Raw genomic sequence first — 18,688 nt, 5'->3', positions numbered from 1 at the left:
TTTTTCAAACACAGAATGTTTACTTTTAAACTCCAACGCTCAAATTGTTAACTCCCTTGTTATTATTATTATTCTTATGCACCTAATTGAACCACCCGATTCTTGGCCAATCCCCCACTGTGGGCATGTGCCACGGCCACTTAGGACAGCAACAACAACAACAATTATTGTAGCAAGCTTAGCTTAGCACAAACCATACATGCTTAGTATAAACACGCGTCCCTGACGCTCAACGAAGAAAGGAATAGCTGTTTCCGCTTTTTCCAGAGTGCATTCACAGGTCGAGCAACGATGCAGGCATTATCGTTGTAAAAGTCGTTTTCTGCTCTTTGTCAGAGAACAAACGTAATGAAACTCCAGCCGCAATAGACACAGGCGCCGCCGTTGAACGCCATTTCATCGCCGGACGGCTTTATGAAACTCCTGTCTTTATTTTTTTTCGTTGACCCTGGTTGTGCTTCCCGCTTCCTCCGTAATCTCGTGCGTGTTATTTTTCTTTGTTTCGAAAATGTCTTGTACACGCCCGTTAAAGCGAGCGAGAAGCGGCTGGCTGCGCGGGTATAATGCTCTTTTTTTTACAGTTTCGGTCTAACAATAAACAATAGATGCCGTGTCATTGCGTTTTAACCCTGGAAGTTCAGAGTCAGTGAACTTTGCGGCTTTTCAGGACAACGGTGAGATGTTTGAGACCATTTGACCTTAAGGTCGCGTTGAAAAAGCACTATGTGATATGCGCCAAAGAACGACTGCAGATGCCAGCCCCGACTCACAGCAGTTAAGCCGCTAGCGTTTTCCGACATTGCTTGCCATCAGAGAATTCAGAGCATTCAACAATCTGAAGATGGCATTTGAGAAAAAGCAAAAATAAAGCTTCTAGGGATCGAAAGACTATGCGCGCAAAAGCTCGAAAGACCCAAAACCATTTGAGGACACCTAAGCACTTATGTGCTGTGAATGCGAAAGCATTAATGTCCAATTGAACGGTGCTAAGTGGTGCTTCGAGTTTTGCGCTGCGAGTAATGTACCCTAGGGCTACGTGCTGACCGATTAGGCAAGAGTCAGCAACACTATGTGGTGCTATGCCTCACGCTCCCGAAGCGGCGATGCCTTCTCTCCTCACGCAACACGTGGCTCGCTAGCGTCGCAGCAGGTGTTACCTTTCACCCACTCTGCGAACGACTTCTAGATAGCACAAGATGTGTGGAATTCGATTTATGAAGCGCTGCTACCTTGTCCGACTGCCATAGAAACTGATAGGGACGCTCCCGAGTAAGCCGCGGTAATTTTGAAATCACCACTTTCGTCACGCCGGACTTGACAACGGAAATTTCGGTCTGAGTTGCGCGACTTCCTGAAGCAAAGTGCGCAGACCTGCTATCTACGAGGCATTAGCACTGCTCCGTCCAGGAACGCTCGCGTCGAGAGCGAGAGAGAGGGTGAGCAGGCGCCACGGCGATTCCCTCTCCCCTCACGCAACACGTTGCGCCCTATCGCGGCAGCAGGCGTACCCTTTCATTCCGTCTAGGCTCAGCTCGTGACGTGCCGTCGCAGCCAATAGCAGCGCGAGTTTCGGAGCCGTTTCACTGCTACAGATGACAGGGGCGGCTTTTTTCCTTTTCGCTTAATGGGCAATTGGACGCTTTCGCATCCAAAATATAAAAAGGCTCAAGGCAAATACTACGCAACATGAACGTAGAATTGAAGAAGCAAGCCCTTGGTTTCTCTAGAAATCTAGTGGTCATAAAGTCAGGCGTAATATAAGAACAACATGACGTACTTCTTAATCTTATTGTCAATATTAAATTAATTACTATCCTAATTTAATAATAATCTCAATGTTAACCATCTCTAAGTTTGCATTCTTGTGTTCACAAAGTTCACGTTAACGAACGCTGCAAGTCTGCTATTGCACGAGACTACGGTTATTTGTGAGCTAAAATTTTATACCGGATGCTACTGCACGTGTAAATGATAAAACGTTGTCTTACTACTATATAGCAAATGAAATTTTCAGGAGCGCGTAGGAACGTTTCTATAGTCGTGTCATTTATGAATGTTCTTTCCTCTATTGTGAAATAGTGAAATAATGGTGAAAGGTAATGAATTTCCAGCTTATGTCAAATTTTCACTATGCTTACGAGGGTTTTATCAATGTCGTACCCTAAATTTAGCGGAATTCTTGAGTGACGGCATATGCGCAGCCCACGCCTACGGGTCCACTGAGCTCACGCGCCAATTATTCGACGTTGGTGTTCTGCCATGGATGCATGTGCCAGCATTCGAAGGTGACAGCGAGGGTGAGCTGAAGATACTGGTGCATGAAGGAAGAAACAAATTCCGGCTATGCCCACCTGGCGTTGAAGGTGGACGCTGATGCGATTACCATTGAAGCCACGTAACGACACAATTTATTGCCAAGGATGAAACGTGTCTGCAGTGGATGTCCTCTCGGGCTTTGTAACTGCACACGCTGCGCCGTCAAGCGGTGCCACCGTAAATTCTCCACGTGATGCAGGTTCAATTCAGCCGAGCATCATAGAAATTTAAAGGAACATTTGGTCATTTCAGAGTGGCACATAGCCAGGGGAACATGTCCGGTTACATAAGTTCACATCGCAGATATAAATTGAAAAGAAGCACACGCCTGCTGGCGTGTGCACCCAGTGACCCAAGTTCTTGTCAACGAGGATCATTGAAGGTCAGCACGAACCGACTGACATACACTCAATGCTCCAAGTCGGCGCGAAATAGCTTAATTGAATAGCGGTACACACCCAGTGCCACACGTTGAGTTACACAGCCACAATGACCTATGTGGGTGTAGAAAAGGTTCGTTGAAGATCGGCACATAAGCACTGACCCAAGTAGGCCCGCTGGTTGGTTTCGAACCGCGTACCTTCAGTACAGCAACACGACCCGCTACGAATTCAACCATTGCCTACCCAGTGACCCCGGATGGGCGGGAATACTTTTAGAGACCTAAATAGGTAGCCCTCGCAAAGTGCGTGAGGTAGGCTAAGAATGCTAATCGCATTAAAAAGAATTCCTTCATGGAATTTTCCAGATGTGCGCTATCTTGTCTTGAAATCAGCGTTGCAGGAGACGTAATCGGCTGAGCTTCGGAGGTATGGCAGATAAAAAAGTGGTAGAGTGGCTACACGGAGCCTTCTCGTGAACAGAAACATGCGCACTCCTCCCGACCAGTGCTTCTCATAATAGTAGTGCTGTGACTGGGAGTGCTCATGGACTTCGAGTTAAGTCTGTTCATGCGTGTCATTGGGCATGTGACACCCACATGTGCATAGTCCGTAATCTAATGTTTTCCGAAATTCCTATTGCGAATGAAACTACGAGCGCTATTTTTCGCGTAATATTCTAGTACGTTGCTGTAACTTTGATTGCTCCGCCTTTAGGACGGAACTTCTTTGTTTAGTTTTTTTCGTTTGTTTCCAGTTTGCTTAGTGTCAAGGAATAGCTTGCACCTCCTGAAGGACCTGGAATTTCAGAAAAAATGGGGATCTGATCTACGATGGGGATCTGATCTTGTAATTATGAGAACAGTTCACATCCCTCATAAAGTTATGGCAGCTTCTTTTCAATGTAATGCACTTATATCCATTTATAGACAATTGTTTCCTGCAGGCAACAAATTGAACAAGATATTTTTTCTTGATCCGTTTCGATATTGCGTAGCGAGCTTCTTGGAAAATTTATTTGACTAATACTGCAACATAGGCAGCAAAGATAATTTTTTTGGATTAGAACAACACGAAAAGCTGAGGAAGCAGTTTCTCAAGCAACTTGCTCGGTTTTGAAACCATGGTCAAAGGAGAAACTACAATACCAAATCCCCGGCTGCACTGCTGTGACACAGGTAATGTTGAACAATTTAAATGTACACGTCGTTTTCAGATCCGACGTGAACAGTCTGTACAGAAGCCATAGGGGGCTTGGGGAGGAGCTCACTCCCAGTGCATCTATTGCTGAAAAAGCTTCTCTAAAGTATTTCTCCTCTTTCGTTTATTATATATATTATTTCGGTGTTTTGCACATTACGATGAAAAATAAACATTTTCATGAAGCACCCCCTTTCTGCCGCTAGGCTTTGCCTATCAAACGCAGAAGCAAAGACGTTTGAAAAAAAAAAACATTTCCTTCAGATATCGCATGTATCGTCCCAAATGAGTATTACATACATTTTTTTTTTTGGGGGGGGGGCGTGTAGGGTAGGTAGAACGGTTAAAGGATACATACTGTGAGGCTTCGAGCGGACGCAATAATTGCACGACACCCTTGCGTTTTCGAGAACTCAATGTCCCTAGCCTCCCTGGCCGGAAGGGATGACGGCGGGTCATAAAACACTCAGTCACTCCCATGTCATCCCGCCCACGGGGTTGGGTGAGCGGCGGTCAGTGGGCTGCTCCACAAGCCGATAATTTTTTTGCGGGATTCTGGTCGTTGCTGGCACGCGCTCGGAAGGCGCCCGCGCAAGACGTGCCTTATGAGACCAAATACAGGCGTCGGAAGGTGCGTATGTGCTAACCCCAGCAAAGAGCAGCTTACATAGAGAGTTCTGCTCGTCTGGGTCCCGGCCTCGGTGGGCGGGTGCACTCTTCCGTCGTTTCGATGTCCTCGGGAAGCGCCAGTTCGATGGTGTCCCTTCCTCGGTTTGTTTCTTTTTCTTTTTTTCCCTGCTGTGAGGTGCACCGCGGAAGCTGCTGGGCGTAGAATAGGCGGCAACTCTGGAGAGGATTTTTAGTCCTTTGCTTTTGTGTGTCGCGGTGTGCAGGCCAGCGGCCAGGAGTGTTCACGCAGCAGTGGTGTATAGCTGTTGTATTCCGATTTCATCGTATTATTAAAATGTGTTTACCCAAACAAAGCCTAATAAATGTCCTGTGTTTCTCTCCTGAGAGCTTCTTCTACAGTATCCTTTGCTGCATGCACATTCCCGCCTTCCCTTAGCTGGTACCGGCTGGTCACGCGCGCGCAGGGCCGCGTCGGCATACGGAAGAAGACGCAAACGCGGCGCCTTGTATGACCAATGGATGCTCGCAGGGCTCGAGCAATGCTCAGTCGCAGTGGTCGCTCGACTTGCGATCGTACGCGCCGGGTGTGGAGTCGGCGAACAGAATACTAACGTATAAGTAACTACAAGTGCGAGAAAGCAAGGATATTTCTTTTGTTGCTCATTGATAACTTGTCTATCTGTGCAGCCTTGTCTATGCTACAGCGATGCTACTTGCATAAATTTATGTACTTCTATGCTACTTGGGCTGGCTAGAATCTTATACTGTTCATTTTGAGCCGGCGTGGGGCAAACAATAAATTGATGGCCGGTGCGCTCACTTCCCTGTTCCGTGTGAGCCGTCTCCGCGTTGTAATCAATGCGGTCTGGCACAATGCATTTTCTGAGCGAAGTAGCGTATGCGCTTTCAATGGGTAATATAGACCACCATTTAAGCGTTGAGGTCAAGACAAATTGGCGTCTGTGGTACAGCTACTTGAAAGGATTAGTGTTAATTGTGTAATATGCAGTGCAATGTTAGTGGTAATTAAATATCAAATGCATTCGCTGTGTTCATGCAACTCTTGCCGAATTGTTATGCAGGTTGTTCCTCTGAATCGACGCTAGGGAACCCAAGTCTCTGAAGCGCAACGCATGACAAAAAAAAAAAGAACGACGCTAGGCGGAAAATTGAAAGGAGTCATAAGGCCTGCTGACGCGCTCTTCCGTTAAAAAACGGACTTATTTGAGCTTTTGCGCGCGTACCATCCGTTATGCGGGAACCTCGCGTTACCTGAAGTGCAGTCACGCGCCACTTCCACCACTGCCGCGAGCGCAGCGCACCTAGGGCCACCCGCACCTCCGGCATGCATGCGATCTGCGCCTGTTTCCTCCTCCGACGGCCAGGTGGCGTCAGCCGTTCCGGCGCTACGCACGGCCGCGCACGTGTGGCGCGTAGAGAGTGCGGAGCGCGCGGCTACGGGATCAATCGGCGAAAAGCCGCGTGCCGAAACGCGCGTGAATTTGTGCGCTTCAAGTTCTCTGTGTTCCCAGCGCGGTTGGTGGGCCGCCACTCATCCGCGGCAACTTCCGCGCGTTTGCGGTCCTCTGCCCGCCGCCAGACGGGAGTTGGGTGCTCGTCGAGCGCTGCTGGTCCTTTGCTTCGCTAAAAGTCACGGAACTCGACCGACTTTTTTTTAGTGCCAAAGGGAGTCTGCTGACTTTGAGCTTCGTTTTCGCCTCGACTCGCAGCGGTTGGTCTCGGCCGACAACGAGGTAAACAAACATATGCGTTTCCTGCATTTCGCTTACGGTTTTGTCGAACGCATCGTATTATGCGGAATGTCGGATATCGAGATATAATATTTTTTTTTTCGAATCGCCGCGAACTTTCTAAAGCGCGTGTTCGTTTCTAGTTACGGGAAATCTTTTTGCGAGTGGGTCCTCTCCGACCTGTTGCGCGGCGCGTGCATTGTGTTCTAGTTGTGACACGGAGAAATACTTTATCCGAGAGTGCCAACTCCAAATAAGTAGCTCTGTGTCTGCTGAAAAACATTTCTTGTTAGCAAGGTTCATGTTTTTGTCCGCGCATGGTTTTGCTCGCCATGCACTATTTAATATTTACTCTGAAATACTGTTATAACTGTCATTCATGTCTTCACACATGAACTCTTTTCTGACGCCTTCAACTGCAAATATCTCAGGCACCGTTATATTTCTTCCCTTAAGCGTCGAGATAGGAAAATCGCCCACGCGAGGGTTTTTTTTTTTGCGCCGCCAGTCGTATGTAACGAATGTCATAAATTGTTAACTGTGAAATAATTTTTAACAAATAAAATTTTATTTGTCACCGATGTTCATGATCGTTATATTTATTCTATACTCTGTTAATACTAAGTTTTAATGATACCGTGATAAGCAAACTCTTTTGCGTCCGAACGATTGTGGAAAAGTTGTTAACTAGAATTATATCCTGCTCTCCGGAACACGTCTACGCAGAACATGATATGGAAGGCGTTTACGAAGATTATCCGGCCGAATTTACAAGATTCTCCTGTCATAAAAGAATAAAAATTCCCACAGTGATTGGCCACCATGGCTCATTTTGCGTTCATATTTAAGTTTCGGCTCCTGTTCTGAAAAGGCAGTCTAACCTGCGAAGTATCTTCTCAATACTACTTCTCATATTCAACGGGTTCCTAATCTGTTCTCTAGTTAAATAAAGATCCAGTTTGTAATGTACCTTTCTTTCCTCTATTTACGCCGCAATGCACTTTTCCGCCACGCCTTTGTTATCATTTATTTATATTTTTTGTAGAAAAACAATCTCGCTAGAAATTAAATGCCCTCATAAAAAAAAATGAAAACAGGAGAAATTGTTTGGCTGAACCTGAGAGTCAATAATACATCGTCCGTTTCTCTTCTTTATAAAGGAGCGTGTTACGGAAGAAGGAAAAGTAACTTTTAGGGATCTGCTCTTGCAGGTTGTTTGTAATGAATTTGTAAGCGAATGTTACGCTGTAATGACGATGAATAAGCCGAAACATTTCCAAAAGGAATGAACGTGAAACCTTAAAAGCATAGAATTGTTCACAGAAATGTAAGCGACGCAAAGGGAGAACGAGCACGATGAGCGCGGCCGAACCTTATCCTACAGGACAAGTCCGTCGCATAGAAGCGGGACCGTGTATTCAGAACAATCGCTAGTACTTCAATAGATGAAGTGCCAATAGTTACGAGACACAGGAAGAAATACAGACAGGACAAGCCGCTACTTGCAACTGTTTATTGAAGTCGCTAGCACTCGGTACTAGGACGGATACTAGGATACTAGGAAATTTAGGATGGAGCACTCGTTGCTTGCCTCAGGCTATAAACTAATAGCAACGATAACTCAGCAAAAAGTTGACAGGAACATAAAGTGAAACACCGCAGGTATGGCCATATTTACTGTTGAAGCACTGAAAATTTCACCACATCCGTTTTATGTAAGCTCACTACTTCCTTCAGTGCAACTTTATCCACTCAAAGAAACTGTGCTGCATGTGTTGCCCGAAGTTTAGTGAGCTAGCTGGATAACTGCAACAGCAATCACATAGAAATGCTCTGTAATATTTTCCGGACTGTGAATGCCAATCCTTGAGGATGCAGAATTCGTATATGCAGAAAAAAAATTTGAGTTGGCGCAACATTATGAAGCATATGGTCCCGTACTCGCAAAAGTGTCTTCCGAAGAAATTCAGCCAATCCTGATGCTGGACGTATCATTAGCGAAGCCGGCCGGGTAAGGGCAAAAAGCGCGTACAAACAAAAATCTTCGTGAATTCGGCCCCTGATATTATGCGCATATGAGCTGTTCATCAGTCATCGCAACGGCTTAGGTGGTCTGGCGCTTTGAGGCTGAGCACGCAGTCGCCATTGTAAGCCACGGCTTCGATGGTAAAATTTCAGCTTAGGACGTATACGAAACCTCTCGTATGATAAATTTATCTCGACGCAGAAGGACCCTAGTTGGTGAAAGTTTATCTGAAGCCCGACGCACTTGCGTTCACCATTACCGAGGCGTAGCAGTGGAACGGAAAAGCTCGTAAATTGCAGCCAAGCTGCCTGTTCAACACCTGTACCTACATTCTTTCCTGTGCAAGCAATTGTATCCTACTCTTGAGGGCATCATCGTTTTCGTCGGAGGTCGCCAGTGGTGCTCGAGGCAGAAAGTTTGCACATTTTCTCTAGCTTACATGTAACGAGCTCACTAAACACTTCTACCTCAGCCGAAGACAATTTCCCACACCACATCCCACACTTATGAGACCACGAGCACTTACTTTGAGACTACTTCAAACCAATACATACCCAAACGCCTACACTACTCCATGGCGGAACAATTACCATATACGCAGTGTGGGAACTGTAATGAATCGCTTAACCTCAAACATATGCTCTGGCCGTGTGACCGAACCACCAACGCCGATTACACTTGGAACCTGGCCAGGTTCGAGGCTGTCATTCGCCATCCGGATCTGGTTGAACAGGTTTGGCCAGTCCAGCAAACCCACGACGCGGCCGCGAAGCTCCGTCTTCCGGTCCGGGCGTGGGATGAGCCCTCCTATGGGTCACCCCACAGCCTTGCAGTACCCTATAAAGTTTTCCAGTCATCCATCCATCTAGATTAGGCTCGAACGACGCCCGGTAAGAGGTACTTTGCTCATCTCGCGATGTGCGGGGATGATTTCAAGAAACATTTGTGAGAGATAACCTTTTATGTGGTTACATTAAAAGCCTCTTTCAGCCTGAAATTAATACGGCTGGTTTCGAAGCAGTCGCAAATAATTAAAGTGACTCTTTACAGCCACCTAAATACGGAGTGCTGTTCCCAGCACAAAAGCTCCTGCTCGGCCATTAGCAAACAAAGTGAAAAATAAATTAAATTCAAATGACTGTAAGTGAACATTTGACGGTGGAGTTTATCACACATACGTCGAAACTAGGCGAAATGGTGTCGCGGGGGGGAGGGTAGGAGGGGGGAGTGGTACAAAGATTCGACAACAAACACGCAACGTACTATGCTATCGTCTGAGATTCGGTGCTTCTTAAGTCTTGTCTCAGAAGTTCCATAAGTTAAGAGGCGACACCTTCTTCAGCAGGCTTGAATAAACCTCTCGCGGCAAGATGGCTAGCCACTGACAAGGACTAATATAAATTGCGGCGTCCTGTGAGCGGCGTGTATACTTCTTTATACTTCGCAATTAGTCATAGCTTGGCAGGACATATTCCAGAGCTTGCTATCGACTCGTCGGGCACGGACCATCGTCGCAGCATGACTATGCGTGCTCCTCGGCTGTTGAGGATGCCTTGAATAGTATATCGAGGCTTTGGTACTACGCAGCTTCATTCCTCCAGCAGTCGCCGTTAACTTTTTGCTAGCCATATACGGCGCCGTGCGCGAGTACCGAGCTGCCACGTAGGTACGTAGGTACTACGTTAATTTCGCCACAGTAATATAACACGAAAACAAAACCGAGCACGTCGCGGGGCCCTACAGCTGCGACGCAGCTGCTCAGTCGACGGGGATTAAACAGAAATTCTCTCATGGTCAATAGCTAAAAATACGAAGCAACGTGTGTCATTTATGCTTCTACTTTGTTCGCACGGGATTGGAAGTACGCGCCATAGTGTGGTCCCTACAGCACTGACTTCGGCAGCATGTTCGTTCCATAAGATGCATGTCAGCTCAGCAAAGACGCTTTTTTTTTCTTTTTTGCTGGCCAGCCGAAGATAGCTTGGGTGTTAGAAGTGGTTTACATAAGGAAATGGCGCAGCAGAGCCGTCGTTTGAATCGCTTACCGTGAAAGTCAGCACGCTTGACAAGCTGTTTAGCGTGCCGATCGTAGCTGCTGGTGAAGACAGGCTTCATGACCCTTTTACCCTTACATCGCTTGCAGAGTTGGCGCATCATGATTTTCTTTTTCAGTGAAGAAGGTAATATTGCTTCTCGGAAAACCAGCTTACTGTCATGAGTTGAAGCTGCTTCAGAGAGGGGGTTTGTGGTTTTGGGCTCTCAGACGGAAAAAAAAACGAAAACAGTGCAACTTTTTATGCAGGAGTGATGTACTTATACGTCAAAGCCGGCCGCGAGCGTGACCTCAAAGGTCGCACGGAATTTGGCACCGCAAATATTATGTCCGCCAAGAAGGCATTACGTAACAATTTTCAGCTTCGAGAACAACGTGCAAACAAAAAATGAAACTACGAATATGACGCACACATAACGCAGCGCACGAGAGACTAATAGCACGCACTCGTTCTTTATTGTCTTTTTTTATTTTTTTACAGTTGCGCGTCATTTCGAGCTCGCAGTTCAGTGTACCCGTGATGGGAACTAAGTAAATAGAAATGTCATATTTTTTTGAACCACACTTATCGACAAATATGCTATCGACAAGCTTTACCTCGGGTGCTTCTACCTAAAAACGGAGAAATTGCCTTCCACGGAAAAAACTGCACCGAATACTATAGGGCTTGTCGCTTTCGAAACAAAAAAAAAAGTTCTTGTTTAGTGACGGCAAGAAGCAGATTTCCTTGTTAGGCCATACATATATGTTTAACTCTATAATTCAATAACAAATATTGCTATAGCAGTTGTGTAAACTGCGCCCGTTAAGACATAAGAAGCGATCAACATTGATTTAATATACAGCACTCTCAAATATGCCGCTAATTTGTAAGCAGGATGATTGGGAAACTTTCGCGAGCATTCTAAGAATCGCACGTAGGCTGTAAACTTATATATATATAACGTTTGTCGGTCTTCGATTAGTAGTTGCAGTTTAGACAACTGTGATATCTGTCTTTCGTGCAGAGTTACGGACTTGCAAACTTCGTGCTTCGGAATTTTTAACCTTAAAAATTTTCAGAACTTTTTCTAAAATGTGCGAGACCCTAATCAAAATTAAGCGTTTTATAGGGGCTAAAATTGTAATTTCTGCTCCAAATGCATCATATTTCCTTCAAAAACGTGCGGAGGTTATTTCATGAGGGTATTTGCATATTTTTCAAGTAATTGAATAGCAGAAGCAGAGTTGGCCGCCAGCTAATGCATCATTCCTTTTAAACTTTTTTAAGTTGCTCCATGCATATAACTCATTCCTACGACATTTATAGGGAGCCAAAGAAATACGGTACCTGATCTAGCTTTACGCTTTAGTGCATGCACATTTATTTTATTAATAAAATGCTTACAGTAAAAATTATGCCCAAAGACACAAAGATTGTAGATGCCCATGTTGAAGTTATATATGATACTATAATAACTGAGGTACTAGGTTACATCGTATACGTGCCATATTTCTACCGTCACACTATAGACATCTAGACGCTTGTAATGATCAGGACACGAGCGAAAGCGACGCGTACACAAGGGAAGAAGTGCATCTGACGAACACTGGACTTGCAGGTACTTTTCTTCTTGAAGAAACTACCCCAGAAAAAGTATGGTAGATACGCTACGTCATTTCGAGTAGAACAAAAACATCATACAGCTGACCTGTTGTCAGGATAATTACATTAATTGGCTGTATACCAGAGCGACCGCGCGCCCACACATCTTCGGTGGCATATAGTTTTCTGATATAATATGCTAGTCTACGTCTCCATTTTTTTTCTGATTTCCTATTTATGTACGAGTACGTATGAACTCGTCCAGCGAGAAACTCTACTGAACCGTGACGCTGTCAGTCTCTAGGTGCAGGTAGAATTGTAAGACGGTGTCTAGGTACTGAGCAGGCACGAAACGAAAATCTTGGCTTTCGACCTGCCTACACCCTTTGGAGAGATATGATCGATTTCAGCTTCAAGTTGAGACGCTGGTAAAGGACGTTTGGTGTCGCACCGAGCTATGCAAACGTCGTTAAGGACCTATGAAACAGCACCACACAAGTACTTCCTCCCCGAACTTCTCCACGCTATCATCACAGCTTTTGTTCTTTCAAATAAGCTAAGGTGGAAGCTTCCATTTTTTCACTCTCCACGCCATTCACCGATCGCTGCGCGAGTCTACCTCTCCGCCGCAGCACAGTAGTGGGAACGCTGTGGAAAAGCATGCCCACAGCGTCTAATTGGCGACACACAGACGCCAAACTGGGGTAAGCCGAGACGTTGAGTTATTTAATATGCTACATGTTCTAACAATCGTGCAAAGTTAAAAAATAAATTCTCAGGTTTTTCTTGCCGGAACCACGATCCGTTTATGAATCACGCTATATAGTTAAGGAGTGAGTGAAAACTTTTTTTGAAATGTCCAGCGATTTGGACGGGATGGGGCCATAAGCAACCCAGCCTAGATGACGGCCTCGAGTCCTTGGAAACGGGCGGCTTCCTCGGCGTGCCGAACGGCGCACAGCGGATCAGCGAGGGCTTGGCTGAGCAGGGCCACCCGGAATAATTTTCACCACTTAACGTTTCTTAACGCAGACCTAAATCTACATACACGGGCGTTCTTCGATTTCGCCGCAATCGAAATGTGGCCGCCGCGGCCCGCATTGAACCCGCGACCATGAGCTCGATCAGCAGGGCAATACGATAGCCACTAAGCTTCCGCGGCAAGTTACACCGCAAAACGATTAGACACAACAACGAAGAAGGACACGGGACTAGCACTGACTCGCAACTGAGCTTTAGAAATGTGCGACAAGCCGCATGTGCGGGCTCAGCTGTACATGGTACATGTGAGGGACTTTACTGCAATACCATTATCGGGATGGTCCCTCTCGCAGCTTTGGTTGCACGGCCTCCGCGATTGACGCAAAGTTTAAACCGGATGAAAACCCTTCCATAGACAGGTATTGTGCTTTAGGCCTGTCGAGAGGCCTCCAAGTCCACACGTTTAAATGCATACCCCCGCTCCCGTGCGGCCTCATGGTTTATTTGCCTGGTCGCCTTCAAACGCGCTAGGGCGCTTTCGTGTTGCGGCTTACGTTCGCCTGGTTGACTTAAAGCGCAGCACTCAAGTTCAGAGCGCTGAAAGGCGCTTACGCCTTCGACCTGGGAATGCGACTGAGAACCGGTAGGAATTTGATGACGTGGCCAATCCGATTGCTCTGGGTGCAGCAAGAACGTTTGGCTGCAGCAGGCTTTCACCCAATCCTATCTCGAGAGGACTTCGCGTTGGGGTGCGGTAGGATCCAGTCGAATGTGCCATTAGGTTTCGTTACGTCATCTCCGGGTTCATCCCAGTTTATTGCGTGACAGATGGTCTTCGAACACGGAGGAAAAGGCAACGCTTCCCTTGAATTTAGGGACGCCGCAACATACGCGGTGTTTTACTCGGGGCCAAACTATCGCAACATATGCAAACTTAGATCACCGGACTCATTATTCAGGTGTCTCACGTATACCTGAGAAAAGTGCCGTTCCGAAGAATACACTTCCCTATGATCCGTGCGTTTCTGCACTAACGCAGACTTTCTCTTCACATATTGAATCTGTAGAAAATTACGGTGCACACACACACGCCCATGAATAGTGGTGGTTTTTGGAAGAATCTGCACGTCATCGTCACTCGCGATCCCATTTGAAATATCTGGTCACGACAGCGAGCAATCAAACTATGGTAAAACGCCAAGCACGGGTCTGTTAGATTTCTGCTTCCCACTGAAGGAAATAATAACAGGACGTGTATACTCACGTACAACGTGGTACCGGGTGTTAAAAAATGCGCTTCACACGCAAATTTTCTTATAGATGTGACATTATTTTCCATTCAATCGTTTTCATAAATATCAGTGAAAGTCAAGAACAAGAATTATACTCCCCTTAAGGTTTAGCGCTCGTGTTCCTTCTAGTGCTACTTTAGGCTGAGGAAAAGAAACATGAGGAAGCTCAGGCACAGAGAAATGGGTGATGTCTAACGCGGTATAAAATTAGCTTCGTTCAGGAAGTGGTGGACGGAGTCCAGCACCCGAAGAGCCCCGTGCTGTTTCTGCTGCTCCTTTTCTGCAGCACGCAGCCGTGCTATACGCATGAACATAATGAAAAAGTGCTACGTTTCTGTGCCTTAATTTTTTTTTTACGTTGCTCCATGCATATGAGTCATTCCTACAACAAACATTTACGCCGTCAGCGCGACACTCGCATTGCCGACGCAACGAGGGTCGTGCTTATCAATGATAGAAACAGCTCGCTGCATCAGAATCAACTTCGTTCCCACGAAAGAATACTGGACCGCGGAACAGAAAGTTCGGTTTTCACGGCATTGACGTGTGGTCCAAATAACGCCAAAATCATGTTTTCGATCACGCTTGACGTGCAGTGACGCTGAAAATCACGTCCTGGATATTCGAGCACATGTGAGCAGCTACTTGCGACGTCGCATGATCGCGCACCTGAGATGACTGGGTGCAGAACCTGTCACGCCAGGCCTAAAGGTTGTCGACCACACTCGAGGAGGCTAACCGCGCGGGACAGTAAGCCAATCCGACAGGCCAAGGAGGCGCCGCAATGACATGATAACGCCATCGCACTCGCTTTTAATATGGACTATTATGAGCAAAATAGGTGGCAATACGTGTAACGAAGAATTCAAACACAAAAAACGGCCTTTTAACAGGCTTAACAGTATTAAAGGGCTTATGTAATTTGTGTAATTTAATGATAACTTTAGTCGACTATGGGATGCGAGGCAAACCACAGGCGGGTTTACCTTTGTTTTAAGTATAACACAGGCGCAACAATACCTCCTTACCGTTTCCAGATACAGCCTCAACCATAACCATTTTGTCCGTGTCAGTTTTCTCCTTAAAAATTTACCTTGATCATCGCTATGGTGGTGGCGACGGCGGCGGTGGCAAACGGAGTCTACAGCGAGTGCAGTTCGATTTGTTGTGCGAAAAACGCGTTAGATATGCCGCGAATTTCAGCAGTAGGCGCGTCAAACTGCAGGCGGAAAGAAAAGAAAATAAAAGTCAACAATGTCTTCTCTTTGTTGTTGAAATATGCAGGTACTCACTTGCTGTTTTGCTGCGACCTGATTTGGGCTTTATATTTGACATGTAGCGTAGAGGTTGCCTCATCGTCGAAATGTCATGCGAAGCAGGATGGCAAACATTGTGTTGGCATATGTGGCATCGAGCTGCAGTGGTGAAGACAGAATTTTCCGCGCCGCTGTTTGGCATTTTGTCGTGGCAACGAAGTCGATTCTGACTTAGCGTGCTGCTTGTGTCATAAATAAGTCCGATTCTTGTTATTTGGTCAAGGTGAGTTCGGCAGTTGGAAAAAAATTGCTGGCTCTCCCGTAATCGAGAGTAGATGTAAGCATGAAATGGCTGCCGGCCAAACCGATTAGTTGGAGATGATACTAGCCACAATCTTAAAATAGGTGTAGTGCACGCTCGCAACGGCACACCCCGCCACACCACACCGCACCACGCCATACTGTGCACTGGTAAATATGGACGCTGCCCAGCTAGAAGAAGAAAACCGGCTGAAAGCGGCACCACAGGCAGCGAAAGACGCCAGGGAGACGGAGCGCGCTGTCCAGCTAGAAGAGCAGCAGCCTGAAGGAAGTGGCACATAGCGTGGCGCCATCTCTTGAGGCGACGCAACACCCTCGCGATGGAGCTCACGGACCGCTGGCGTTCAATAGAGCACAGGCAACGCTGTCTCAGGGCCAGACGACGACGATGCAGTGTATGGTGCCCTGTATCTGCCTTGAACGTCGTATTGAGAATGATCAAAAAACTTCTGCTTACCAGAAGTTACAGCTTGGATGGTATTGTAAACAAACTTTAGCAAGAACTCGGAAGCAATATTTTTTGTAACTTGTTTGGGCAGTAACTATCGTATCTAACGTGGTCCTGCACAAAGAGTGCAGGACCACGTTCGAGTGCAGTACCTAGTTTTGCTCTCAACGTCACCTGATGATTGCCGCCAACGGGACCTAAAAGCATTTCGCGCTTTATATAGGCCGGCTTACGAAAAAAAAATGCAGCCGGACTTTTGTACGTGCGTAATGCAGAGTCTCCTACATCTGAGTCTCTACATCCTACATTCAACTGTGCTTCTGTATAAACAACAGTACCGCCTTACGCCGTTAAAGTCCAGAAGCTCAAAGCACTTTCTGTATTTCTCTCAGTAATGTTTGTAAAGTTATGCGTAAAATAAAGCGAAAAAAGTAAACAGAATTGACTCACCATGCCGGCCCTGCGGGCGTGGATGTCCAGTAAACCAGTTGAAAGCCATCACTACAACGGCTGAAGGGAGCATGCAGCGCTCCATTGCTTTAGAGTAATGGCCGCGGTGGTAATTTAGGGTAATGGTAATAATGGGAGTAGCGGTAGCTTTGGAAGCACGCCTCTGCTGATCGAATTGTCGTTTCTTTTCCCTTTCCTGCTCCTCGCATTCACGCTTCTCCTCGGGAGCTTTTTGTGTTGCCTACCCATAGCGGTGCTGCAACAACAATGAAATCAGTTGCTAGGCTGGTTCTTTTATATATGAAAGACTAGCTCATTCCCAACGTCGCTAGCTTCTGTGGCCGGGGCAGCTTGCGCAGCAGTAATATTTACTGGGAAACATGCGAGAATCGCCACGGGCCGCGCATGCTTATCAGGAACGCCTTGTCACCAATGTTGTTCTTTGGATGCTTGTTTATTGCTTGCTCTTTATTGAAGCGAATGCTGTACTGTGTATTGTATGATTTACTCCTCGCTTATGTATTTCTTTTTCGTAAGAATGCGCAGCGTGAAATCCCGATCAACTTAGGTATAACAGCTTCGCTGTAAAAGTGGCACAATATAGCATGATGCATTAGCATGCCGATTCAGTAGTTATCGCAGAATGACTTATATACTTTGGTAGATGATATGCGAACTCCTGTGAGCAAGCTTTCCTACGCAACTACTCGTGCTAACCAAGATGTGCTATATTGGAGCTTCATCACTGCAATCTAGGGACCTGTGAAGTCGTCAGCGTGCAAGCGCGCGGACAGAGTCAAATAGAAACACTTTTTGGTCATTATTCGTGACGCTACTTCAATTTATGGCCACAACACTCTGCATCTTTGATATTTTTGCAACACGATCACTAGAAACTCGAGACTAATTGAATTACACGCACCTGCCGGAATATTTAGGTTTGTGGCAGGCAACGGAACGCGGGTGTAGCATCTGTATGATGCCGTTCCCTGTAGCAGTTCTATACTCTCCTACAAGTGAGTAGAACCCTGATGAAGATGAAAGACGTGTTCTGAAAGCTTCAGCGGTGCAGGAAACGGAGCACCACAGCAATGGTTGCACCAGTGTGCAAGTTGACGCTTTATATTTAAACTTTTAGCCTCAGGCGCGCCGCCATGGTTCGGCAAGACAAGATGTGTACAGAAGGGCACCTTCGAATTTCACGTATCGACTAGTGCACCACGGCAATCGACTTGCTTACTTTGCTATCGTCAGCAAATTAAACGCCGACCGCGTAGCGTAAACGATGGTACACATTTCGTTCCCCATTGCTTGCGACAATGCATTCCATTCGGCGGAAATTTTCCTTCAGCCACGCGGGCCTTCGTATCGTCAAAAGTCCTTGCTGCGCACGGGAAGCGATCAACCATGTCGTACGCCCTGAATTTCGGACACATGGGAAACCGAGCGTCACCTTCCATATATTTCAGGTCATATCGGGTTGCGGAAGTAAACGCTGTTTTAGTCATTTTATGGCCGTGTAGTAGGGATTGTTTTTTGTTGAATACACCGTTACAATAATTAAACGGCGGAGCAAGCGCAAACACAAGTTTTCGCCATGAACTGCGTTGCCTTTTTATTTCGTGTTAAGGAGACATCGTCGTTATCCATTTGACTTTGAGAGGCCATCTAAACAGAAATGTGACGGTATCAAGCGGTTCACGCAGTTCTTGGTAACTAATAGCTAAGACACTTATACGTGGAAGCATTAGTGACGCAGATAAAATTTTTGCCATTACTAACCAAACGCACCTATTTCGTTATTCTAGCCTGAAAGGCGTCGTTTTTCGCAATTAGAAACTGTTGCAAGCGCACGTAGGCTGCGCTTTTCGCTAACTTGTTCTCTGAGCAAATTCGGAGCTCTACAGTAAAGTCAATGTTAGCGTTTTCTGGTCTGATTTAGAGTGCTAGGGTCTTCTGAGTCATCTCACACAAATTGTGATGTCAACATGATAAGCTG

The 18,688-nt window shown here is 46.3% G+C and overlaps 1 protein-coding gene across 3 annotated transcripts in view; it reads left to right on the top strand.

Moving 5' to 3' along the window:
* Positions 1-6,002: 6,002 nt before the first annotated feature.
* LOC135911069 (diuretic hormone receptor-like) overlaps positions 6,003-18,688 on the top strand; it is a 194,759-nt gene continuing 182,073 nt past the window's right edge. For all 3 annotated transcript variants that reach the window (XM_065443165.2, XM_065443163.2, XM_065443164.2), the window contains exon 1: positions 6,003-6,280. The gene's annotated coding sequence lies outside the window, so the exon portion shown is untranslated. The remainder of the gene's footprint in view (positions 6,281-18,688) is intronic.

The sequence above is a fragment of the Dermacentor albipictus genome, chromosome 1 (assembly GCF_038994185.2).
Source record: "Dermacentor albipictus isolate Rhodes 1998 colony chromosome 1, USDA_Dalb.pri_finalv2, whole genome shotgun sequence".
NCBI lineage: Eukaryota > Metazoa > Arthropoda > Arachnida > Ixodida > Ixodidae > Dermacentor > Dermacentor albipictus.
Note: the sequence above shows the minus strand (reverse complement) of the source record. Positions and strands in the feature narration are given on the sequence as shown.